The 27,945-nt window shown below is 38.9% G+C and overlaps 1 long non-coding RNA gene across 1 annotated transcript in view; it reads left to right on the plus strand.

Moving 5' to 3' along the window:
- Positions 1 to 20,691, plus strand: part of LOC116581830 — a 137,983-nt gene extending 117,292 nt beyond the window's left edge. The window contains exon 6 of the long non-coding RNA XR_004282248.1: positions 20,467 to 20,691. This is a non-coding gene — a long non-coding RNA (uncharacterized LOC116581830). The remainder of the gene's footprint in view (positions 1 to 20,466) is intronic.
- Positions 20,692 to 27,945: the final 7,254 nt, after the last annotated feature.

Below are 27,945 nucleotides of genomic sequence, written 5' to 3' on the forward strand. Positions count from 1 at the left end.
TATTGTTATTATTTGTTTTGGTTTTGTAATATCTTTATAAAATCCCCTTATCAGAAAATATCTGGGTCAGAAATCTTATCTTTTTATGAGGGACTCGAGGGCATAGGGATCCTGCAGAAAATATGAATGCTTACTGATTCACCAACTGTCCATTTCTCAAGTTACAAAGGTATAGAGAACATGCTTATTATAAAGTATTTATAGCAATGTCTTTAGCTCCGAAAATGTCACCTTCTACAAGTACCTCACACCCCAATGTGTCTTCTGTGAGAACAAGCTTATGTTCTCGTATGTACGAGATCTGCTGTAGGGGCAATGTGTTGTACCAACTTGGGGGGGATACATAACCTAAGTTCCTTCTAATAGGAGTGCGCCGGCATTTGGGCAATCCCACAACACGCATGCGTGACGGCTCATTGCATGATTAACTCCAAAGCATCTAAAAGTTCTTTCCTAAAATGGAATAATGTCACGAGAGAATTTGTAACTTCAAACAGAAGCTATACAGTGGCTGTGGTTTAATATTTGAAGTTCATCTGGTTATGTATTCATATAAACATGGTCTCAGTTATAGCTTTGTAGATAGGAAAGTAAGATTAGAGTGAGAGTGAAACAGTTTATGTTAACACAAGACAATTTAATTCTAAGGAATACATTTTATACTTCGGAATGCATCCTCTGCTTTTTCATCATTAAAAATGTATTAACCATTTATATAGAAATTAGGATTCCACTAATTTTTCTCTCAATTATTGAGCCTAATGTTTATGTAACATGGATTCAAAGAGCCAAAATATACTTTGAAGAGATGTATTCTTTACATTTGTGAAGTTGAGTTTTTCACATTTTTTATAACACAGCACATGCTGAATTATCAGCACAAAGGAGGCAACAATGAAAAGTCTCTCAAGGGTCTTCACAAAACCACAATTTATAAACGTGATTTTTTTTCTTCATCCTCATCACACTATTAGTATTTCAGGAAAAATGGTGAATAATTAATGTAAGCGTGCACATTCTTATCTTTCGACTTTCACTGGCTGTGCTTCTAATGTTTTCTTATTAAACATATTAGTTTTAGGGTGAAACACACACACACACACACACACACACACACGATTATCATGTCATAACAACAAAATATTCACTTCAAGGAGTTTTATCAGATGGTGGATTTTATCAAATGCTTTCTTTGCTCCTGAGGAGATACTTTTAACCTTTTTATAGGTTACTGTGAATTATTTTAACGTGTTACAAATATTGTGATATTGTTTCTATTGTTCTGAATATTTTAGTATTTCATTTTAAAGTTTACATTATGAATTACAAGTGCTATTGGTCTAGAAATTTGGCCTCAGATGTTGTGTCAACATTATGGCGCTACAGACAAAAACTTTCTCTTCTTCCTTCTCTAATGCATGCTCTGAAATAAATTAAAGAGCTTTGGAATGACCTCTTTCAAAGAGCTAAAATCACCTATGAAATGGACTGAAACTTACTAGGTTTTTTTGGGGGGAGGGGAGGAAAACGTAGATTTTTTTTAAGTGGTCTCAATTTGTTCCACAGTGATAGTACCTTAGACATTAGTAGTTTCCTTGGGAATATAAAATATTAATTTACATTTTTTGAAAAATCATCATTTTCATCCAGGTTTTCAAATTCTAAAACAGAAATTGAAAAAACTGCAAGCTTTTATTTTCTTGTATTTGTGTTTTTGCTTTTCTTATATTCACATTTAAAAAATTATGTCTAATTCTATATGTATATTCATTTTCCCCCTCTGTTTTTTTTTGACTAAGTTAATTAGTGGTTTTCCCTAGTGACCAGTTTGCGCTCCCACCAGCAGTTCATGGGGGTTCTCTTTCTCTATAACCAACACTTGCTATTTCTCATCTTATCGATGGCGGTCCTTGTACAGGCATCAGGTGATTAGTGACCATCTCTCCAGTCTCTATCACTCCACGGACAATCTATAACTTAAAATTATCACATACTGATGGATATTTGTTACAAAATAGCTTCAAAACATCAAAAGGTTTTGAGGTTTTGAGGTTTCTTGTTTATGTTCTTAAAGGTTGCAAGTTTATATTACCTTGAGAACAAAGCATCTCAATTTGGAAACCTAGCAGAATCAGACATTAAGCTGTGTAGAATGTGTGAAATATATCTTTTTCTTTCTGTTTGGAGATATGCTTCTCTGAATGAATTATAAAGTATGGTTGTGGCGCTATCTCATTGTGGTTTTGATACAGATTTCCCTGATGATGAGTGATACTGACCATCTTTTTTATATGTCTGATTGTCATCTGTATGACTTCTTTGGAAAAATGTTTATTCAGATCCTGTGCCCATTTTTGAATTTGATTGTTTGTGTCGTTTTTTTGAGGGGGTGTTGTGTTGTATAAGTTCTTTATGTATTTTGGATACTAACCCATTATCAGTTATGTAATTTGCAAATACCATCTCCCATTCAGTAGGTTGCATTTTTGTTTTGTTAATGGCTTTATTTGCTACACAAGAGTTTTTTATTTTGATAAATTCCCACAAGCCATCACTTTACACTGTCAGAATGGCTAAAGTGAAAAAGATAAGAAATAAAAATTTTAGTGAGGATGTGGAGAAAAAGGAACTTTTGTGCACTGCTGGTGGGAGTGTAAATTGATGTGGCCATTATGGAAAATAGTATAGTTTTCTCAAAAAACTAAAAATATAGAAATATCACATGACTCAAAAAATTCCACTTTTACTTAACCAAAGAAAACAAAAATACCAATTTGAAGATATAGGCACACCTATGTTTATTTACAACAGCCTGATGTAGAAGCAGCCCACATGTCCATGGATAGATGAATGGGTAAGGGGAAAATACACACACACACACACACACACTAGGATGTTATTCAGCCATAAAAAAGAATAAGATCTTGTCATATGGGACAGCGTGGATGGACATGGAGAGTACTATAGCAGGTGAAATAAGTCAGACAGAAAAAGACAAATACCATATGATTTCACTTATATGTGGAATCTAAGAAAAAAAAAAATGAACAAACCCCAACAGAAAACAGACCCATCAACACAGAGAACAAATTTTTGGTTGTCAAAGGGGAGAGAGGTGGCAGATGGACAAAATGAGCAAAGAAGAGTGGGAGATACAGGCTTTTAGTTATGAAATGAGAAAGTCACAAGGATGGGGGATACAGCGTGGGGAATATAGTTCATTATGTTGCAGTGTGCTGTATGGGGAGGGATGGTAGCTATACATGTGGTGAATGGAGCATAATGTGTAGACTTACAGAATCTCTATGTTGTATTCCTGAGGCTAAAGTAATGCTGTCTGACAACAATGCTTCCATTAAAAAATTAAAAATATATAAATAAATATGAAGTAATGGCATCTTCTCTTTGGGGACTCTAAATATATGTATCGGGCATATTATGAAGTAGGTGATTCAATATTAGACTGTTGTTCAACTCAAAATATAAATATCACCCTAACAACACTATTTGTAAACAATGCAAAAAGAAGGAGAAGAAAACACCACTGGAGGAAAATGTGACCCATTATACCCAATTAGCTACTTTTGCTAAAGAATCTGATCAGCAGTGACAGTCTTCCAGGCTATAAATAAGCACCAGGTTTTGTCTAATTAACACCACTCCTTAGTTATGTAGCACCTTCGAGTTTCTTCCTAGAGTTTATGTAAGTTCAAAAAAAAAAAAAAAAAGAAAGAAAGAAAGAAAGAAAAGAAAAGAAAAAACATCTCTTACACAGGAAAGCCGGGGTTTAGAGGGAGCGGATAATGCCAGAAAGATGACCAGGAATCTGTCCGCATCCAGGATGTCTCTTGGGGGATTTGAACATTTACCATAATCCAATACTCAAGCCTCAGTCTGCAGACTCAGAAAAAGACCGTTTTTCAGGTTACCAGTAGCAGGTCTCTTTTTGGTGAGTATTTCAACTCCTTGTCCCAGCTTTATTCAGATGTAAATTCACATATTGCATATGTCCTATGGCGTCAATTTTGCGATACACAGATGCTCTTGATGCCGAGGCCACGATGAAGACAATGAACACATCCATCACCTGTTTCCACAAGCTTTTTGGTGATTCATCCCTACCCCTCCCCAGCCCCAGTCACTGACTCGTTTCCGGTTCCTTTGAATTGGTTGACGTGCCCTGAGATTTTTATAAATGAAACCCCCCAGTACACTCTTTTTTTTTTGTATGCTTTTTTCTCCAAATATAATTATGTTGGGATTCATTTACATGTGTTCGGTCTACTCGTTGCTGATTTGGCTCCATTCCGTGGTACACAATCAGTGCAACCATGCACTTGTTGAAAGGCCTTCTGTTTCTTTCCAGTGCTTGAGCACCACCAGTAAAGCGGCCAGTCCATGAATGTAGAACTCACTGCACGTCCACGTCGTGGCGCGGATGTGCGATCTCATTTCCCTTGGCTACTCACCAAACCATGGCATAGCTGAACAATACACTATGTGTGCTTCATTTTTTAAGGAACTGTAAAATTGTTTTTCAAAGTAGTTTTATATCCCCAAGCATTATATTAGAGATCCAATTGATGTGCATTTCCAAACATCTGTTCTAGCCACATTGTTTGTTTAAATTTTAGCCATTCTAATTGATGAATATTCTTAATTGTGTTTTCAACTGGTTGTCAAAAACCAATTGTCTCTATATGTTTAGGTCAATCTCTGGGTTCTCTGTGCTGTTTCCTTTTTTTATTATCCATCATAATGTCCATACCACACTGTCATAATTACTGAGGACTTAAAATACGTCAGATAAAGTTATTACTTCATGTTTTGTGCTTTTTAAAATACATTTTGGATATATTTTAATTCCTATAAGAATTTTAGAATAATTTTGTCACTTTTTATAAAATTTTCAATTTTTTTCATTTCAACAAAAAATTTGATTAGGGTTGAATTGATAAATGTGAGTAGATCTGACATTAATAATACTGGACTTCCAACCTATGGAAATGGACTATTTTTCCATTTATTTAGGTCTTCATTACTTTATTCTCCACAATGTTTTATAGTTTTCAATGTATAGGTCCAACATGTATTTAGTCAGAATTTGTGTCAGACAGAGTGTAATGTAATCACCATGATGTCCACCTCCTGATATTCTTACATTTATATAAACTTCTTCCACTGAGAGTGGTTGGGACCTTAACTGGTTTCTAACCAATAAAATGTAGTTACTATTGACTTTTTCCATTTTTTTTAAATTTTCTGTATCTTTACTTCTACTTTCATCTTTCTTGTTTCCTTTTTTTTAATTTACTCAGTTCAATTTTTAAAATTCCGTTTCTTTTTCTCTTTCTTTTTTTTTAATCTATTTGACAGAGAGAGAGAGCGTGCAAAACCTGAGCCAAAGGCCAAAGGTGGTCACCTAACTTACTGAGCCACCCAGGTGCCCCTAATTCCTAGTTTCTTCAAGTGTTCACTGGGGTCGTTGACTTGAGAGCTTTCTTTTCTTTTTTTCTTTCATTTTTTTTTTAAGATTTTATTTATTTATTTGACAGAGATCACAAGTAGGCAGAGAGGCTGGCAGAGAGAGAGAGGAGGAAGCAGGCTCCCCGCTGAGCAGAGAGCTCAATTCGGGACTAAATCCCAGGACCCTGGGATCATGACCTTAGCCGAAGGCAGAGGCTTTAACCTACTGAGCCACCCAGACACTCCGAGCTTTCTTTTCTTATATAGATGATTCTATAGATGATTCCTGTCCCCAAGCCTCACTTTAGCAGCATTTCACAAATCTTCATATGCTGAATTTTTATTGTAATTTAGTTAAAATATCTTTTAATTTCCCCTTCAATTCCCCTTTTGACCCATGAATTACTTAGAAACTTATTATTTAGTTTTTTTTTATGGCAATTTTCCATAGATGCTATTTATTTCTCATTTAATTTAATTGTAGTCAGAGAACTTTCTTCATATGATGTGAATCCTTTTAAATAAATATATTGAGCCTTGGTTTATAGCCCAGAACGTGATTTCTCTTTAAACATGTTGTATGTGAACTTAAGAAGTATGCTCTTTCTGCTCTTGGGCTGTCTTGTCAATATCAGTTAAGTCAGTCATGTTTTTCCGGTCTTCTAGATCCTCACTTGTCTTGTTCTAGCAGTTATTGTGAGAGAGAGAGTGAAATCTCAATTACGGATTTGGTTTAGCTTATTTCTCTTGGCCTGTCAGTTTTTACAACATGTATCTTGAAGCTCTGTGTCTTAGTCTGTTTGGGCTGCTATAACAAAAATACCATAGCCTGGGTAGCTTATAAACAACGAAAGTTTATTTCTTACAGTTTGGGAGGGTGGGAAATCCAAGGTCCAGGTGCCAGCATAGCCATGTTCTGTGAAAGCCCTCTTCCTGGTTCACAGTTGATACCTTCTCACTCTGTCCTCATTTGATGGAAGGAGCCAGAGGTTTCTCTTTTATAAGACACAAATCTCATTCATAAGAGCTTCACCTTCATCTCTAAAGCACCTCCCAAAGGCCATCACCTTAACATGAAATTTGGGGGCACAAATATTCAGACCATAGCATTCTATTATTTAGGGCTGCTTTTTCTTTTGGATGACTTAATCTTTTTAACATTATTATATGACCTCCTTTATTCCTAGTAATACTATTGTTTTCTAAAAACTGTGCTGTCTCATTAATATGGTTACCAGCTTTTATTAAAATTGATATTCTTATGATATATTTTTACATCCTTTTACTATTTTTTTTAATAATTAAGGTTTGTTGTAGGCAGTATGTAGCTGGATCTTGCTTACCCCCACCCTTCCTGCAATCTGAGAGTCTCTGCCTTTTAATTATGGTATTTAGATCACTTTCACTTAATGCGATTTTTGCTATGGTTCAGTTTAATGTCATTATTCTATTTGTTTTGTATTTGTTCCTCTTTGCTTCCCTCTTTCTCCTTTTCTGTCTTCTTTGAAATCACTAGCTCATTTTAAAAAAATACAGTTTATCTCTTCTGTTGGGTTATTAGGCATACACTCTCATATTTTAGTGGATCTTTTGGGGTTTTAGAATTCATCTTTATAAAATCACAGGCTACCTTCAGATGATGTTATGCCACCACAGTTACAGAATAAGAACTTTATAACAGTATGTTTTCACTTTTCCCAATATTTATGCTTCTGCTGTCATATAACTTATGTTTACAATCCTCACAAACCCCACAGATCATGATCACTCTCTTTAAACAGTGAATTCTCTTTTAAAAATATATAAATAATATGAACATCTAATGTATTTAATCATAAAGTTATCCTTTCATGCTGTTTATTTCCTTGGGTAGATCCCTATTTCCCTGTGGTATCATTTTCTTGTGCTTGTAGGATATTTTTTAACATGTTTATTAGTGGAGCTTTACTGGTGTTTTCCAGCTTTCCTATGTCTAAAAAGTCTTTATTTTGCCTTCATGTGAAGTTGTTTTCAGGGAACAGAACTCTAAAGTGGTAGATGGTGTGAGCCTTACCTTAAGTGGCATCAGATGCTTTTGTGTTCTTAGAACTACTCTTGAGCTTTGCTATGAAATGATGTTATGTTACTTGCAAATTGTTTCATCTTTTTAGGTGTTGCTTTTAAGATTTGTTGGGCAGTAATTAGTCTAAAACTAATTATACCTTATTACTGAGGCAAAATCCTCTGTGTACTCTTCTCAATATATACTCTTGAAGTTTTCTAATCTGCTGGTGGAAATAGTCACTATTTGTGACCCTTTCTGAATACGAGCTGTGTTCCTATAGTCCTCTTGGGAAAATTTCCCGCTAGCCTCCAGGAGTTTCCTCTCTCCAACACACTGATCACTACTCTGCTGAAGACTTTAGAGGACCCCCTCTGTATATGTCTGCAGTATCCTGTCTGTACAGGCACCTCCTCATTGGTATTCTGTGCAGAGCCCTTAGCTGCCTTGAACTACCTCAGCTTAGGGCACCAGCATGGCCCCACCTGGGTGTCCCTTCCCTGACACGTGAGCTGGAAACTTGAAGCAGTAACTGGTATAAGCTCAGAGCTTGACTACTTGGTTTCTTTTCCTCCCAGGGATCATGGTTCTTGTTGCCTGAATAATAGCATGTGAAAATTATCATTTCTTATACTTTGTATTATGGTTATATCAGGTAGGATGTTATAAAAATATATCTCAGTGCAGATGAACATGAACCAAACTTACAGTTAGTAAGATAAAATTAATCCATGAGAATTTCTATGAATGAGGAAGTAATATATTCAATCTCTCCTATTTGAGCTTTGCTATAAGGCAACATTAGAAGGTCATTTGTTGATCATAGACTCAGAAGAAGTAAAGCCAAATTGGAACAATCAAGCTAGTAGCATGATGCCAAGACAGCGTGACGCACCCATCTCCCATGAAAAAGCTCTTCAATCCATGGGCAAGTGTAGAATCCAAGAGCATAAACCTCTCCTTGCCCCTGGGCAACATCTGGGTGGAGACTGACAACTTTTCTATATGGTACTCTATCTGTACCTCTATGGCTAACAAAGATGCCGGATAAATACTCGTTCTAAAGTCATGTTCATAACTAGATACGGCATGTTCTTTTCCAAGTTGCCTTCAGGTCCTGTTGGGCTGAAGATCCTCAAGTAATTCACATATTCTTTAATTTTCTACATTAATCTCATTTTAACCTACAGAAACAACTTTCTTCACTTAATTTTCAAACTCTTATTAGATTCTCAGTGAGGCCCAAGTGCTGGCCATAGTATCTTCAATTTGTTCTTCTATTCATGACTTCCCACTGGAAATCCTTTACTGTATAGCAACGCAGGTACACGGGTATATTTCTCTCCCCATTTTCCATTCACAACTCTTCACCATTGAATACGCAGCACGGAGCTAGTGCTTAAATATTATCAGATAAAGGCATACATGTTTTCCTTCTTTTACACACTCATCTGAAGGCACACCTTTCAGAATCTCACTTACCTCCAAAATCAATATCCTTTATTCTTTACAGTTAACATTCTTTGTAACTGCAATGTAGTCATATTTCCTTAGAAGCATTACTAATTGTTTCCAGAATACTTTATACTAACCATGTGTGAATGTTACCTCATCCCGTATTTTAACCTTTTCACACTATTTATATAGAAATATTCTTTCTTGGGGCACCTGGATGGCTCATTTGGTTAAGCGCCCAACTCTTGGTTTAGTTTGGGTCATGATCTCAGGGTCTGTGTGCAACACGGAGTCTGCTTGAGATTTTCTCTCCCTCTCCCTCCTGCACTCTCTCTCTCTATTTCTCTCTATCTCTATCCTCCCAAATAAATATTTTTTTTTAAAGAAAGAGAGAGATGTTCTTTCTTTCCCCGAAACCCTAAAATGCCTTTAACTGCCACTTTGTATAAAATGTTCTCAATGATATTTACATGATTCTAGTTATTATCCTGCTGCCTCTAAAAATAATTTAGTCTTCCTCTTAATTCAATTTCATCATTTAAGGCTTCCCTGAATAATATGATTTAGTTTCTTTACTTAGGATATTGTTTGTGCTACCTTCTGTCCACTTTGAATGGATTATGTCCTCAGAAGTTCACTTTTTTTTTTTTTGCCATACTCAGAAAGATATGATTTGAAGCTTCCTGATCCATTGCTTTTATCTCTTCTTCTCTAATATAAAATACGACAGCACACTGAGACTTTATCCACCATATCTGCACTATACTGCTGAATAGTCTTGAGTTTTCCTTGTTTCCTCACAGAATGCTGACAAAATGACCCATTTGAGGGAGCAAAGATTCCCTTGGGTGAATCTGAAGGACTTGTCAGCAGAACATACATGTCTAGTCCCTATAATTTGCAAATTTCACCCCCAAGCATTTGTCTACATTTCCTGTTATTTCCTAACATTCTGGCATCATCCTCCTTCATACAAGTATGTCAAAATCCTTTTTCCATTGCCCGTCTTGGGTACAGTCTACTCATACTCTGTGGCCGAGCCCTCTGGTGGCTACACCATTCATCCCTCCATTTTTTTCTCCTAGCTGAACACTGGCTTCGTTCCTGGTGGTCATGTGTCCTATTGCAGACCATAGTTTTAATCTTCACTTCTAGGGATGGCTACCTTCTGTAATTTTAGTGGTTGAGTGGAGATTCTAGCAAAGTTCTTTGAGACAGTAGACTAAGTGACAGGAATCCATTTTTCTGCCAGCTTTTCTGTAGAGTCTTACCCAGAAAATAGAGTCAGTGGTTGCTGGAGAGCAGAAATCAGACAGTAAAAATGGCAGAGCAAAGTTGGCGGACTGTGTCTCTAAGTACTTTAAAGAACATCATCTCAGTCCTGGACTATCCATGTGGCACTTGCAGAAAAGCAAATAAATACTGTGTCTAGGCTACGGGGCTGGTGTTTGATAATCACAGTCAGAGTCCCTAGCCAGAAGGGTTCCCGTGACTATGGCTTTTTCTTATGCTTGCTGTGACTTCTACTTCTCACGAGAACCTTTGTTGAGTAATCCACATTTTTGTTGGAACTGCTCTGAGTAGTTCTGACAAACTATCCCCTACAATGTAGAGTGATTATTTGAGTTTATAATATCTCTGAGATGGTAGAATCATAATTCAAACTTAGGTCTGACTCAGAAACCCGAACTTCTAGTTCTACTCAAATATTTCACATATTGATGGTATATTATTATATTCTGTCAAGCTTTGTTTCATGTCTTAAACATGTGGTTTAGAATAACATAGCAGAAACAGCTTTACCCTGGCCTCAGTTGCATTTGATGTGCTTACCTTCATGAGTGAGTCCAGAGAGGCTCAAATAAACAGGGCAGATCTTTCTGGAAAGGTGGTCTTACCACACCTGGTTCCCACCCCGCACAGGCACGAATAGCTTGTTCCCCTTCTCTCGCTTGGTCAGAGTGCTGTAGTATAACCTTATGTGTGGGTCAGTATGTTTTACACCACTCACTTATAATGACTTTTAAAATAATAATCATTTGTCCAGTAGATTTTTTTCTTTACTCTAAAAATATATCACTCCTACTATATAAATGGTAAATAAATATATCATTTTCTGGCACCATCAGGCATAGCAGTGTATGTCATAACTGAAACCCCCTCACCTACTGTATATCTAGTACTAAGGCACAGCCATACATAGAAGGATACAGATTCTACCACACTTCATTCATGGGAAATTCCCAGCAGCATTAACTGAACCCGCACCATCCTTGCCCCTCCTATTATTTTATTTTATTTTCTTCTTACGGTACATTCTACATCCTCCATATGAAGCCTTTGTCGGTCTACCTCTCCTATGAGATTTTAGGTTCTAAAAAAAGACTTTGTCCACATCCATTTCTCTCTGTCCAGCATGTAGGAGAGTGACAGATTCATAATAAGCGATTACAGCAGACACGCTCATGAAATCAATCATTGCAAACATCTGGGGGACCACGTTTAACAAGACTCTTCTGGTGTAGACAGTGACCTCCATTTCACCAGTAACGAAACCGAGGTGGAAAAAAATGGACGGTCCTTGCCCCCTTTTGAACAACAGATAAGCAGAACTGGAGAACTTGAACCCAAATCACTGTCTGAAAAATCTATGCTGTTTGGATTGTATGGAGAGCAGAACTTCCCCAGAGCCTCATGGTCCACGTTCAACGATCTCTTTCCTTCCTCACTGTTTATCGTGCCGTTCCCTCGCTTTTAGTTGTGACATCTGGCTTTACACACTTTCTTTTTATCCTTTGCTTGGTTTTTCATCATTAGTACCTACCTCCCCCTCTTCCTCTCTTAATCCTGAGAGGGTTATCAGCGGCGCCTCCGGGAGCACCAGCCCCTCCCTCCCCACCCCACCCCACGCAGTGCTGGGAGCATCTGCTTCCTTTCCTGACAAATGAACTAAATTTGTGTGGTTTGAGCTGAAACCTTACTCTCCCTTGGCATTCTCTCCTTCCTTTGACTATTTACAGGAGCTTTTCTCAATAGAGTTCTGGCTGGTTGGCCGGTTGGCCGGTTGGTTGGTTGGTTGGTTGTTGTCTTGTTTCGTTTCCTTTGTTTTCCGCTGTTTCTCTCCTTGCTCTGCTCTGCGCCTGGTTTTCATTATTGGACTTTACGGATGACACCAGTATTTTTCTCTTCAAAAATGGGGGATTCAGGGGCGCCTGGGTGGCTCAGTGGGTTAAGCCGCTGCCTTCGGCTCAGGTCATGATCTCGGGGTCCCGGGATCGAGTCCCGCATCGGGCTCTCTGCTCGGCAGGGAGCCTGCTTCCTCCCCTCTCTCTCTCTCTGCCTCTCTGCCTACTTGTGATCTCTGTCTGTCAAATAAATAAATAAAACCTTTAAAAAAAAAAAAATGGGGGATTCATTCTGCGTCTTCAGAATTACTTCCCGTGGCCATTTTATTAAGCCACACCCTTCTCCACAGAATCAGAGGATTTATAATGAAAATAACACCGTCATTTCCATTCTGCAGCCCAGAGATAATGACCGTTAGCTGTCTTGGGTTTTTGGTGGTTACTTTTGCAATTTAGATACATGTGTGGTTCCTTTGGCATCAGGTAGGGCCGGCCCCTCCTCTTTGAGTTCTCAGATTATGGTTGTTTTCTTTCTTTCTTTCTTTCTTTCTTTTTTTTTTTTAAGATTTTTTATTTATTTATTTGACAGACAAAGATCACAAGTAGGCAGAGAGGCAGGCAGAGAGAGAGGAGGAAGCAGGCTCCCCGCTGAGCAGAGAGCCCGATGCGGGACTCGATCCCAGGACCCTGAGATCATGACCTGAGCCGAAGCCAGCGGCTTAACCCACTGAGCCACCCAGGTGCCCCTCCCATAGGTTTTTTTAAATTAAGTTTCCCATCTTGAGACTGTGTTCTTAGCTATAGTGTGCTTCTGTGATCATAGACAGGCCTGGCTGGGCTTTCCCAATGTTGTAAGTCTGTCTTAGTCCATCTGCTTTTAAATGAAATTACATCCCCGGAGACTGTGTGAGTCATTACCAAGAACAGGTTCTTGTCATGATCTCACAACTTAAAAAAAAATCCTTCGCCTCTGAAGGAAAGACAATGTCCTGTAAGTAACACGTGGGCCCTCAGAAAGGCACTCTGGATTGGGACCGAGGGGTGTGCTTTCTTAGGTGGTGAATATGTATCACCTAACCCCACGTCTTCACCTAAAACTCTTCCCGAAGCATGTGTCCATTTTCTCTTCAAAGAGTAAGAATCAGAAGTGTCTCCTTACACCTAAGCTAAAGCGCCCCGTGGCCCGTGGCCGGAGTGACTCGCATTCCCGGACGCTGCTGAGCCTCCCTGAGCACCCTCTGCCCTGCTTGTTCGCTCTCACGCGGACCTCACGGGGCCTCCTTCCTTCTTGGGCCGGAGCCCTGTCTTCCCCGTACTGTGCGTCCCAGCTCTTCCACGGCTCCCACCGCTGGAAGTGCACCGTCCGCTCCTCCCCTGCACTCACACTAGCCCTTGGCTCTGCTGTGTGTCTCCTGCTACTCAACTGTCCCCCCGTCCCCAAACCTTGAGGTGATTACAGTGGCCTCTGCTTGGACAGGACTGCCTTCGCCTCAACAGTTCTGTGTGCCCCCTTACTCCGCGAAGTGTCTCTCTCCCTCTAGCTTGGCTGAAGACCAAGACTGGTCATCAGTCTTTCTTTTATTTTTGCTTTCTTGTTTTGTTTTTGTTTTCGTTTTTCTTTATCTATCTTTAGCTTGCCCGTTTCCTCCTCTTTTCGGTTTTCAGGCCCTCCTGCCCATCCTGTAAGCCAGATGGATCTGGGTCTATTACGTCATTTCAAAGAAACAGAAACTGGGCAGCCCGTTTTACATTTTGTTACATGAGCTGCAGGATTACAGTCTAAAAACTAAGCAAACTTCCCAACCAGCCGTGGGGACCGTAAGAAAGTGATTTGTTTGAACACAGATCTCAAGATGGTACAGATGTCTTCCTTCTGTAAATCACTATAATGGAATTGGTAAATGAGCAGACTTAGTAATAAGTTCTACAGCCCTTGACAAACTTCTGTTTAATCCCCACAGCCCTAGTATCAATGGGGTCAAGCAGTAATATTACCAAATTAGCATTTCATTTACAAGAGAAAGCACATGCTAGGATTTTCCTCACAATTGCTTTCCCAGCCTGACCAGTTCTGCAGCCCAAGGTTATGGTAAGGCCCCATCACGTGAGAAAAGTCAGGGGAGCTATTCACTCTTACTGAGTTGTAGTATCTAGAAATCCGTCTTCAGGGGCGAGACATGAAGGACAAGGAAAAAATAAGAATTCTTTTTACATATCACACCACTTTTTCTAATAGTCATGTTATTTTCAATCCTTTAGAGGTACTCAAACAGGTGTTTGAAGATAAAATAGGCATATATTCAATTAGACCAATTTTCCGAAATCTCCTTGTAATTACTTTATTCTTGCTTCTTTTTTATTGTTTCTTCTGCTCTTTTGATGTATTGAAGACTGCTCTTCCAATTATAATTGCTAGTTCTGAGTTCACTTGTCACTTTTGGGTAACTGCCACATTGAATCAGCTGTTTCAAGGAGAGAGGTAATTCAGAGTAGCTCTGCATTTTCTAAAGATTTATTTATTTATTTGAGAGGGGAGAGTGAGTGTGCATGCATGTGTGAGGTAGAAAAGGAGCAGCGGGAGAGAGAGGCAGAGAAGCAGAATCCCTGCTCAGTACAGAGCCCCACATAGGGCTTGATCCCCAGACCCTGAGATCATGACCTGAGCAGATACCGAGAGTCAAAGCCTTAAGGAACTGAGCCACCCAGGCGCCGCTAGAACAGGTCTGCTGTTTAAGGAAATACTTACCAGGAAGCAAATTCCACTACCATGTCTTTTAAGATGTTTGTAAAATTTTAAACTTTGAAAGGTCCGTTTATGATGATTATCCTGCCAGAATAATCCCTTTGAGCAGGCAGTTGGTAAGTTCTCCTGAAACGCATCATTAGTAATGTTCGCGTTTCTCCGTTATCCCCCTTCCCTGCAAGTACGTTCTAGCTTCCACATTTTATAAAAATCACGTGTAATTTGCATGACAGGACAGGTGGACATTTCCCCATAATTTATTTCAAAATTTAGAAGTCACTTTTGTCACGGCATTCAAGACTTGTCAGTGATCTCTGGAAGAAGGTGGTGTTTAATTTCTGAGCCATATATGGGATCTGATTTCAGCCCAGAGAAGTGAGTGATTACTGACATTTCATCTACTTCATCGGGTTCTCTGATAGTCTTGAAGATATCAGTTGATTTTCAGATGCAGAATTAAGCTCTGCAAACAAATGTGCGTTAGGCACTGCACATTTGTGACTGAATTTGGAACACCAGCCCTGGAGTTGAGCCTTTTGTCTGTTTTACATCTGCACCTCCTGTGAACCCCTGTTAGTTCTCTCTGTCTGCTCTGACCACAGCCCTGCGAGCCGCTCATTTTCCCAAAAGGGTGCTTTAGACCATAGTCATTAGAAAGATGTGCGAATCCGTCCAGCTCTGCCAGCTTGGGGGCTTAGTTCTAATCACCGTTAATGAAGGTAATGATTTAGTGGGTGGAAGAATGAGTATGAGAAAGAATGATTAGACTCTACAGGAGTTTCATAACCAATCTCCACAGCAGCTTATTCTGTGTCTCCGATGATCCATTCCATGTTTGGAAATTATCCCTGAGAATAAAGGGAGATTGAAAATCCTCCAACCCAAGACACAGTCAGGCTTTTCTTTTTAATAAGAGCTATACAATTTTAGCATTATTTCCCCCAAAACTCAAAGTTGTGTTAGTCTACCATTAAGGCCAAAAAATAACTACTATTCTAATGCCAGTAAGACAATAATATTAGTAACTAATGAAGGAGAGGCTTCTGGATGATGGCAAACTAAGTTTTCTAGTAACCCTTAAGACTTTTAGAAAAGCCGTAAGTGAAGCAAAACTTACAGGTTTTGCCCAAATACATCACTGGAGATTTGGGAAGTGTGTGTTGCAGACCAAATAAATGGCCTGGGTTCCGTAACAGCGCAACGGTTACAGTAACGGCTGTAACAGAGAAGACCCCTCCTCCTCTCGCTCCTGAACCCTTGCAAACTGCCCTGTGGCTTTCTCGTTTCACAAGTGGTTAAGAGATGTCTAAAAACACCATCATGATCAGAGTTGAGGAATGATAATAATCTTGGTTTAAATGCTTGATAACTCAACAAACAAAAAGTTTTGTAATAACCATAAACCGTAAAGGGCCAATGTTGGTACAGTGGCTCCCAGCTCTTAGTGTTACCCTCAGAATGATCTTTCATGGGGCAAGAAGAGGCATCTCTCTGAGCTTGTGAGGTCGGGACACTCACTGACCTCAAGAAAACTGGACAGGTGGGGACACTGGGGGCTCACGTTTCTGTCCTATTGGAGAGGAACTGGTGACCAAGTGTTTGCCAGAAAGCTAATGGTCCTGGTATGGATGCGGTTTGAATGAAAGGCTAGATTTCTGTAGGCTTGGAAACTGCCTAAATCTGTGCAGAGACTTCTTCATAAAGAAATATATTGTTTCTTTGCGGGGATAAAGGAGGCTTTGCATACACCCCATAACTCTGATATGTGCATGTTCAATGCAGAGCTGCAAGGAGTATTTGTTGAATCCTAGAAACAGTTTTAGGCTTCTTGTTCTTTCAAATGTCAGAGGTCAATTTACAAAGTTTTACTTAGTGTTAAACATATCACTATCATGAATGCAGTGCTTGGTAGAATAAGGAAGTAAGTTGTAAATTCTTTAAACCATTTTTAAAATATTTGGAACAAGTAAGAACATCATTGTTTTCAATGGTGTGTGACCAAACACAGAAAAGCCAGCTTTAGGACATTATTTAAGGAAACTTTTTTTAAAAAAAAAATGCCTTTGAGGTCTAGATCTGTTTTGTCCAAAAGTAGGGACAAACTTCTCATTCTCCAGCTTCAGAAAGCAGAGTACAGTGTCTTGGTACAGGGGAGAGAGAGGACAGAGACAATGGTCCAGGTGTGTTGGGGAGGAGAGATGCTCAAACATGGAGCACATAATTATTTTCAAGACACTCTTAAAAGTGGATTTCTTTTTTTTAATTTCTGAAGCCTACGGTAAGGGTGCAAAAAATTGTTAACCAAGGACTATTGCTTTTCTAGATGTGGACAATGGATAAAAGACCTATTGAAGGTTGTAAGAAAGCCTCAGTACTAGGGAGATACTATATTGACTTACAGCTGCTAAGGTCAGAATAATAAGGCTTACTATTTAATTTTAGAAAACAGCTAGCTGAATTTCTGAATTGGCTTTTTTTGTATGTGTTAACTTAAGGAAAAGTCCGACAGTCCAAGCAGGTTTCATTGGTCACACAACCTGGGCCCCAGTGAAAAAATCAAAGATGATTACCTTTCTACACACAGAAATTTTCATCTTGTGGTTTATCATCACCATGGATTGGTGGTTTTTCTATCATCATGGATAATAGAAATTATCATCTCATGAAAATTGGGAGAGAATTTTATTATCATGTCTCCCTTCCTAAATTTCTAAGTTTTGAGAAGGTATGCTCTTACTTTATTCTTTTGGTGGCTATCTAGTTGCCTAAAATACAAAATTAAGAATGTAGACATGGCTATTTAATGTATGCAAAATAAAAGTATATCCATGACTTATGCATACACATGGGTACATATATATGCTTGTTTTTATATAAAAATCTCTGGAACAACAACATGATTGTAGAATTTCGCTCAATAGTATTTCAGCAGGAGGAAGGAGATACAAATGTGAAAGGAAAATTTGAATCTAATGTAACCGATAAGTAGGACATACCAACCTAGACATTATATCTTTATTTTTTGGTGACTTGATCCCTGAAATTTGAGTATTCTTGTAAGTTTTTCATGGCACGATACAATTTATCTGTGTTGCACAGTCTTGTGTGGAAATATTCTCTGACATCTTTACTTCCTGATAATATTTTGTGTGTGTGATTTTGGTAGGTTTAAATTGAAATAATAAATATAAACCCAAGCATCTCAGAGAAGTTACTCAAAACTCAGAGTTTTGTAAGAGGACATGAAATTTCTAAAATGGTGTCTGATATTGAAATTTAGTCATACCTAAAAGGCTGTTGTTGGGGTGAAGTTTTGCTGTGACTAGTTTCTGTAACCTGTTTGTGGGCACCTCAAAGCCGAGGGTGTATGTATGTGTGTGTCTAAAAGTGGGACTTTATGCTGTCAGTGAAAGATGGCTCAGAGGCCTCACGGATTGGAAGAGTTGTTTCCTTGTGTCCCAGTGAAAAGTTGTGAGCTGTAGGTGTGAACTGCCACTTAGCTAAAGACTATTAATACACACAGGGTGGAAGTTTCTTTTTTTCTTTTTTTTTATTTTAAAGATTTTATTCATTTTTTGACAGAGTGAGAGACAGCAAGAGAGGGCACACAAGCAGGGGGAGTGGGAGAGGGAGAAGCAGGCTCCCCGCGGAGCAGGGAGCCCGAGGCGGGCTTGATCTCAGGGCCCTGGACAGGATCCCAGGGCAGATGCTCAACGACTGAGCCACCCAGGCACCCCTAGGCTAGAAGTTTCTAAGAGAGCGAGAACATCAGAAGAGAAATTGCACACTGCGCAGTTAGAACCTGCAGGAAGAAGACGCAGGCTCAGAAGCGGCTCGCCTGGGAGAGAGCTGTTCAGTGTCTCTGCCTAAGCTCCGCTCCCTCTGCAGACCTTCGTATCTGATGTGTTGTCTGGGCTTTTGTGCTGATGTTCTCTTCCCGTACCTGGCCCATTTCCGTCTTACAGTTCTCCCCAGGAAGAGAACCATAATGTTCAGTCTCGCTTGATCGACTCTGACCTTCTTCCCAGACACATGTCCAGGTACCCCATCTTTCTGACCCCCAGACCCCTTCGTGTGGCTGACATTCCTCTCTTTTCTGCTTATCCTTGTCCTTATCTGATCCAGTCCAGCTCCGTGGCGTGCAGTGACTCCTGAATGCATCCCTGTAGCCCAAACCTCTCGAATGAACACCAGTATCAGGTGTCCCCACCGCCTGCTGGACACCTCTGCTGGGACGCCTAGGGAGCGTCTCAGATTTGACATGCTCAGATGAGCGACGCCCATCACTCTGGTTCCCTCCCAGCTTACTCTTTCCTCAGTCTTTCCAATCTCAGTTAATGCAAACGCCGCCCTTCACTTTGCTCAGAACACAAAGTTCCGAGTGATCCCTGGCTCCCCCGAGCCCTTATTCTATCCACCAGCTAATCCTTTATTGAAACAAAGATAACTTATCTTAGCACCCATCTATCTTCTAAGTATAAGCTACTTTTTTTTTACATTTTTCTTTCTTTTTTTTTTAAAGCTATTTATTTATTTGAGAGAGAGAGAGAGAGAGAAGAGGGGCGGAGGGTGGAGGCGGACAGGGAGAGAATCCCAAGGAAACTCCTCACTGAGCTCGGAACCCGATGCAGGGCTCGATCTCAGACCCTGAGATCATGTCCTGAGCTGAAACCAAGAGTCGGACACTTAACTGACCGAGCTGCCCAGGTGCTCCCCGACCTTGTTCTTTATCTTTTTCTAATGGAAAATAGACAAGTTCTACCATATATAACTCAGTTCTCCAAAACTGCTTAATGTGGAAAAACTGTGTAGGCTAGCTTCTTACCAGTTAGCACATGAATTAGATACTCTTTTTAGCATTTAACATTTTCCAAATGTCAGGTTTATGTTAAATTAGATTTTAAACACTCAGAGAATTACATACTTCAGATCTCTAAATATTTTGACAATATATACATAATTTTTAAATGATACAGCCTTCAGAAATTGTGGGGCCAATGGCAGTTGCTACGTGGATGGAATTACAGAAGATGTATAAGCGGCATATGGTCTACACATGGGTAAAAGATGCTGTAATCTCACGTGGCGATGAGATTTTGCTCTCTCGCTATTTCCTTTAGAGCCAAACTGGGAATTAGATAATCCCTTCATGTATCTTTTTCAATGTTTTGGATTACTAAAGCATCCCATGATTACATTTTACATCTCTAAATCAGTAATAAGACTTTGGCTATTTTGGGAAGATATTTGTCTTAAAGACATAACTAACAAAACTATAGAATTTAAACACTACATCCACTTGTTTAGGGTAAAAAGTAAAGTTTTTTTGCAATGACAATGTAAGACTGAATTTCTTCTATAAATCTATAGACAGATATTAAATTATACACACACACATACACACACACACACGATATATATTTTAAAAGGATAATGCTCAGTTGCTGTTCTGTGAATGTGTTTTGCTCAGTAGTTGAAGTAATGTTGTAGGGGATAACCCAACTCAACGGGGCTAAAGCCGTAGCCTCTACCTTAAAGTATGAGTTTCTTTCCCATGGAAATAGAGCAACACTGTGAAATTGTTCTTGAGCACAATATTACGAAGTATCTTCATGTTTTCTGTATTTCTGCTGAAGGACAATCAGTACCGACCCATCTGAAGATTTCCTGCCTTCTCTGCACTTTCTACCTGCTTGTCCTCTTAGACATGGGAGATGCTTCAGAAACCGATCCCGGGTTTCCAGGCAAGACTGAGTTTTAACACCAACAATGCAGCAGAGGTTCACAGAGTAATCACTGTATTCCAGACCCTCTTGCAAAGGCTTTATGCACATGAACTCATTTAACCTTTGGATCCATGCTTCAAGGTAGACACCATCATGTGTACCTATTCTACAGATGAAGAAACTGAGTCCAAAGAAGTCCGTGATTCTTCACACATCCCCACATCCAGCGGTAGATCCGGGCTTCCAAGGCAAACGGACTGGTTTTTACAATTTACCCGAGTTTCCCTTGGACAAGATGAATAATTTCTGGAGAAAGGTGATTCGTTAACAATCCTGTCTTGTCTATTTAAAATTTGCTAGGAGGAGTGTGGCCTTCTGTTTATTTAACTCAAGGTAAGGATAGAGTTAGATATTCTAGAGTAAGGTGTATTTCTTATGCAACTGTTTTGGAAACTCAGCCATTTTGTTGCCTAACAGGTATGCAGTGATTCATTATTGAGTTAAAGTCAAACTTTGATAGTGGACAACTTGAGATTAAAGTCCCTACAGAGCGCTCTTAGAAAAGTAACTCCCAGGAGAAATTTATGGTTTAGATTTCAGGGCTGTAAAACACTGGATTCGTACCTGTTTTTAGAACAGCTGACATGACATGACTGGGAATCAGCAGATGCCTGTGGGGCCGGGTACCTCTGAGTGCAGGTGAGCGTGGGCCCAAAGAAACTCCAGTCTCTTTAGAAAGGTTTCATTTGTGGCTTCCTTTCGTTCATATTTGACTAATAGCAGATGAGTGTCTTCTTCCTGAGGGAGGTAAACTATTTATTCTATCTCAGGAAAAAAATATTGTCTTCAGGATTTTAACTCATCAGATATTTTTGTCCTTAGCAAATGCAGACATGGGAAGACTTGTGACTAGTGATGAGGGAGCAGGGGCTGGCGCCTTGCACCCCCTCTCCACCCACTCCCCTTGGTAATATGTGTGACATCCCTCAGGCACCCCTGACTGCCCTAAAAGAAGAACAAATGGTTATCTTGCAGAGATCACAGTCCAGTAAGGCAGGAGTCTCCCTTGGTTTGCAAATGTCCTTGAGATTTACAACAAAGAAGTTACCTTATCAATAGCCCAATTTCCAAGGACACATAACTCAGTTCCTCAAGCCCTAACGTCACCCTCCCCTCCATAAAAAAACCGAAGGAGGTGGAGGTAAAAAGAAAAGTAAATAAAGTTAAATTTCTTCTAAACCTAAATCTCACTCACAAGGACGCTTGATAGCAGGAATGTAACATTCCACGAGGAGACTCCCAATTGTCTTTATGTTAATGCCTCATTAGAGGGGAAGTGGCCTTGGCTTGATAGTAACCAGGTCTTCAATATCCTGACAGTCTTCTTTACCCCAATAGCCCTTCTGAACAGCCCTTTGTCCTCACCTACCCAACTCCTGTGTATATAACCAGCCACTCCTCACAGGCCCTGGGCAGCAGCTCTTCCTGCCCACGGGTCCTGACCCCGTGCTTTAATAAACCACCATTTTGCACCAAAGATGACTCAAGAATTCTTTCTTGGTCATTGGCTCCGGACCTCAGCCCACTGAACCTCACCGAGGTTCTAGAACTTCATCACTAGGAACTGACCAGAAATAATATACAGTCTTCACACTTGAGAACTTAGAGATTCTTTGTTCTAAAGGCATTTGTAGGTGAACATTAAGGATTTTATTTCAACTATAGGAACTTCGGAAATTATTTAGGCAATGTTATATATTAACTTCTGTCGGAACAGATCTTCCCTCCACAGATGTTTAATATATAGCTATATATTATGTATAGTGGTATATATTATATACATAGTATATTGTACATGTATAGTATATGTAATATATTTATATAGTATCATTCATAATTCTCTTACATAAATATGTCTTAAAATTCCTTTTTTCCCTTTCCTGACTAAAAATAAATTGATGTTTTTTAAAATAGACAACCGACCAATATTTTAAAAGAGATTTAAACATCACAGACTGGAATGATATGACATTGTCTACAGAGCTGTTTACAGTGGTGCTCGAATTATACAGAAAAAAGTATTTAAGTGGCACCAACCCAGAGACTTTGCAGAACAGAGGGCCCCGCACTCCAGCTTCTTCTGTAAAGACTGAGAAAATGAGGTCAGTTGGCATCTTTTGATACATTTCCTACAGTGAATAATGGTTTGGGATAAAGGGGTTTTGTTTTTGTTTTTCCTTGAAAGAGTTGGCGGTTTAACTAATAGGCATACCTTCAAAGCATTTAAATACCAATAAAAGTGAATTTGAACCTGGAAAGAAAGAAAAAAAGCAGAATACCCAGGCACCAAGGGAATTTTTGCATTAAAAAGTAAAACCTGTCCGGGTAAAAGGACAGAAGCAAAGTACCTCTACAGTAAGTTAACAGAAAAACCAGATCTGAAGTCAGTCTGAAAAGGGGAGTCAGGAAGTGTGCTCATCAGGGAGGTGAGGTAGATCCTTGCAGAGGAATGAACCGTCCTGGCTGAGGATTTTAGCACTAAGGGAACAACATCCCAAAAGCCAAAAACAAAATAAATTTGCTGCTTTTAAAAATTATTTACAAAATTTACATTTAATGGTACAAGCCATAGTGATTTTATTTTGTTCATTAATATAGAAGAAGACTTTTCATGGTGAGTTTGCTAATACAAAACAGTAACATAAAAGCTGATGCCTTTTTTTTTAAAGATTATTCATTTATTCATTTATTTATTTATATGGCACAGAGAGAGAGATCACAAGTAGACAGAGGCAGGCGGGGGGGGGGGGGAGCCGACCCCCTGCTGAGCAAAGAGCCCAGTGCTGGGGCTTGATCCCAGGACTGTGAGATCATGTCCTGAGCCAAAGGCAGAAGCTTAACACCCTGAGCCAAGCTGACACCCTTTTAAATGTGACCAAACTTTCTCTCTTCCAAGAGTATATATTCAACTCTATGGCAGATCTTGAACGTCAATATAAAGATACATTAAATTATTTATTGTTTTTGGCAAAATAAGAGGAAAACAGTTTTCAGAGGATAATCATATGACAATGCATAATTTGGCCACTTTTAGATAAGCATATCTTGGGACGCCTGGGTGGCTCGTTGGTTGAGCGGCTGCCTTCGGCTCGGGTCATGATCCCGCCATCCTTGGATTGAGTCCCACATCGGGCTCCTTGATTGGCAGGGAGCCTGCTTCTCCCTCTGCCTCTGCCAGCCATTCTGTCTGCCTGTGCTCACTCTTGCTTCTCTCTCTATGACTAAGAAATAAATAAAAAATCTTAAAACAAACAAACAAATAAAAAATTTAGATAAGCATATCTTTATGTAATTTGAAATATGGAATCAGGTCCTATCCTAGACATGAAAGCCATTTCCTTTTCAGTGACTGTGTCTTATTTCATCAAAAAGTACGTATATACACACATCTCAGGAATTGTTGTCTCTCCTACCCTGGTCTCTTCACAGTGTTGTTGGGGGAAAATGAGTTTATTAGGCCCTGTTACACAAAAGCCAGTGAAAAGGTTTTCCAAATATTAAAGAGACAGACTTTTATCCCCATAGTAAATACACACACACACACCATTCCTAAAATGGTCCATGCTAGGGCAAGGGGCTTAGCGACACTTTGGTGAAAACATTACCAAGTATTAAATAGTGAAGAGCCAGGATGCCTGGATGGCTCAGATGGTTAAGCATCTGCTTTTGGATCAGGTCGTGATCTCCAGGTCCTGGGATCTGATCAGGCCCCAAGTCCCCCAGGTCAGGCTCCTGGCTCAGCAGGGAGTCTACTTCTCCGTCTCCCTCTGCCTCTCCCCACTGCTCATGCGCTCTCGCTCTCTCTCTCTCTCTATATATATATGTCTGTCTCAAACGAATAAATAAAATCTTAAAAAGATAGTGAAGAGTCTACTACCAGTAGTCAGTTACAAAGTGGGATACTTCCCATCTATCTGCCTCACCTGTATTTTATTTCTGTGCATTCAGAACGGCAGACAGGCCACAAAGAGAGTTTATTGAGTTGCAAATAATGTCCACAGTGCTTCAGACCTCTGGAGATGAGTTAGCTGAGGTCCTGAACCCAACATTCCCTCGGATAAAGAGGCCATAAACAAGAAGAAGACTCCAAGAAACCTAAAATACATGTCAAAGTGATTTAATATTTCAAATTGAAGATTAGGACAATTTTAAGAAGTTTTGTTCAGTTCCTATTTTATAGCTGTTAAATAACGTAAGCCATGTTGTCCAGAACTCCCTCCTCACAAAAAGAAGAATTAGAAATCAAAATGTATGTAGTGTTTATAATGAGTCCCTTGAATATAAGGTTCTTCAAATTTCTGAAAATCACATCACACTCATACTTGGGTCAAACCATGAAGAATTGAAAAGCCTATCATGTTCTTGTAATTTACATATATATAATATTTATAATATATAAATATATATTATATAGTGTTTAAATTTATATTATATTATATATTTATAATATAGATCATATCTGTGATGTTCTATCATTAAGATAGTAAAAGAAATAAACTTTCCTATCATTCTCTGCTTAAATCCTAAAACAAAACTTTGAATCGTATTAGCATAATTTGCAGCAGTGTAAATTGAACCTTTGCTGAAACTCAAGAAGCAGGACTAATTAGTTTGAGTGTCACCAGTACTAGGTTAGCGTCATCAAACCGAATGCAGGACCTGAAGGGAGACTAAGACAATTAGTGGGTAACAGCTGGCTGAAATAGTAGGATTGAAAAAAAATCTTAAAAATAGAAGATAAATGATGACTTTTTTTTTAGAATCACAAGAGAAATATAGGTTCTGCTCAACTGCAGGATTCCTGTATCATTGCTATTGAAGATTAATTTTTCCTAATCATAAGATTCCAAATGCCGATGAAATCAACAAAGATTTAAAGTCCAAGTTTGTGGAATAAAAACTCAGGCCCATGACTCCTCGGTCGAATATGAACATCTAACTTCACTACTGTTAATAGGGCATATGCGCTCCATTCCTTTTGATGGCTTTTTTTTTTTTTTTACTTTTATAGCAAGCCTGAAAGTTTGGATATAAAGTTCTGAAAGGTTGAATATAACACTTGATGGAGTTTTGGGACCATATGTTCCATCTCAGTTTTTAGTTAGAATTAAATCAAGGCCAGAAATAGTATCTTTCATATGCTTTGGATATCCAAACAGAAAGATCTAAATAATGTGTGTTAATGATCCTTTTCAGCATTTTAAAAGTCCATGTGTTATGAAATACCTGTCCTATGCAATTTTAATTATCTTGCAACTAATTATGTTATATATATATATATATATATATATATATATTAAATTTTATTGGAAGAACAGTGCTTTACCATGTCCCATTAAGCAGATAGTAGGCCATGGATAGTTTGAGGAATAAAACTTGGAGAACATACATGTCTTTCTCTGTTAGTCTCTTATTATTCCCTGTCTTGTGAACTTGACTAAGATCCTTTAAATGCTCATCACCACGCTCTTGCCTGGGTCTTTGGAGGACAACGCCTGACAACGGCCTGTCGGAGTTCGCACAGGGCTGGGGAGGTATGGAAGTGTTCATATTCTCTTTCATTTTCATAATGGATATTTGGACAGTGAGAAATGAAATTGTTTCTATACAAACTAACAATATTAAAATCTTCTTGGCAGGTAGAGATACTTAAAAGATTGGCTCCAATGGGTGCATATCAATGATTTTCAACTGGGAGGGGGAGGGTATTTTATTTTTATGCTAATCAAAATTGATGTGGGCTACAAACAAACAGTAGAGAAACGCTGTCCAGATGGTTTGCGTTTTGACACATTATAAGGACTCTCGCATGTTATGTTCAATTGACGAAAGATGGTTCACTCTCAGAACTTTTTTATTTCTACTAGTGATACCGTGTGTGTGTGTGTGTGTGTGTGTGTGTGTGTGTGTGTTTGCTCATGTTTTCTTTTCCCTCCCTTCCTCTCTCCTTCCTTCCTGCCTTCCTTTTTTCCCCTAACGTAAGTGGTGAGTTGGGAGTTAAATAATGAATTATTTTCTAGTTTACCATATGTATTTAGTGTTTGAAATTGCATGTCTGTTTTTCATTCTGCCACTGTGATACTCTCTGAGATACAAGGTATCTGCCCTGCCCAGTGACAGATTGTCGCTGTCGTGGAGGTGTAACTTTGAACTTAGTTAGGGGTCTCTAAGCACATAGGACAAACCTGACCCAGCACTTGACCTAGAAGTTCTTGGTGGTGGAGCACTGGCTGGGATATCCACTCTGAGAAGTCTTTCCTGTATTTGTGACATTGGACCTGGAAGCTCAAATAGTTAAACCTCTTAGCACAGGAAACTTTGCTTGTAAGAGAATATGTAACCAAAGTATGTATTTTTTGTCTAAAGCAGATATTGTCACCAACTTACCAAAAGCACTCAGGTTTCAAAGTTTCAATTTAGATAAATAGCCTGGAAATAATACCTTAGTTTCAGGGCAAAATGAGTGTAAACCTATTGAAGTATCTATACAATAATATGAAAATAACTTTGATGTGTATGAGTAACATAGAGTTACTGCTAGCATTTCACTGGTTTGCTGTCTACATGACCGAAAGGGGGTGGGTCCTCCATTTTAGTTAAAGGTTAGTGAAAATAAGTATGTAATTATTTCTCCCCTTCAAGTTCATATGCCTCTTGAATTCTATTCACAGATCTTTTCAGTTGAGTAATCCGACAGAGAAAATTTAATGATTTTTCTTAGCTTAGTTTACTTACGTAAGGAACTTCCTCAATTTTGATTCAGGATCTAGATGACCTTTAATGTCGCACTGCGATATGCTGAGTAGTTTTCTTCATGTTTGTCTTCGTACATGGAAGGTAGATATCAAATAGAGAGATCCAATACCCATGCCCGTAAAATTCCGATGGAAGGTTACCCAGGTGACTCCTTCAGTTAAGCATCCAAATCTTGATCTCAGCACAGCTCTTTGTCTCAAGGTCATGAATTCAAGCCCTGCGTTGGGCTCCACAGTGAGCATGGAGCCTACTTAAGAAAAAAAAAATCCTTATATAAACTATTTTTCCCTTGATAAATTACAGAAATTTAGGTACCAAGATTATCAAATTGTAAGAGAGACATCCAAATTATATTATATTTTAAACCAGGTGTAATCAATTGAAAGAAATTACCTTAAGTTTCAAAAATATTATAAGACATCAGGCCCTCTTAAAGGGAAATCATGTTTTATTCCTGAAGACAATTCTTGTGTTATTTTAACCATGTGACATGTCAATGTAAAAAGTTAGAGGTATTCATTATTAGAATAGTACTAAGAGTCTATGAAGTACTGAGTACAATGCTAGCTATTT

The sequence above is a fragment of the Mustela erminea genome, chromosome 21 (assembly GCF_009829155.1).
Source record: "Mustela erminea isolate mMusErm1 chromosome 21, mMusErm1.Pri, whole genome shotgun sequence".
Taxonomy (NCBI): Eukaryota; Metazoa; Chordata; class Mammalia; order Carnivora; family Mustelidae; genus Mustela; species Mustela erminea.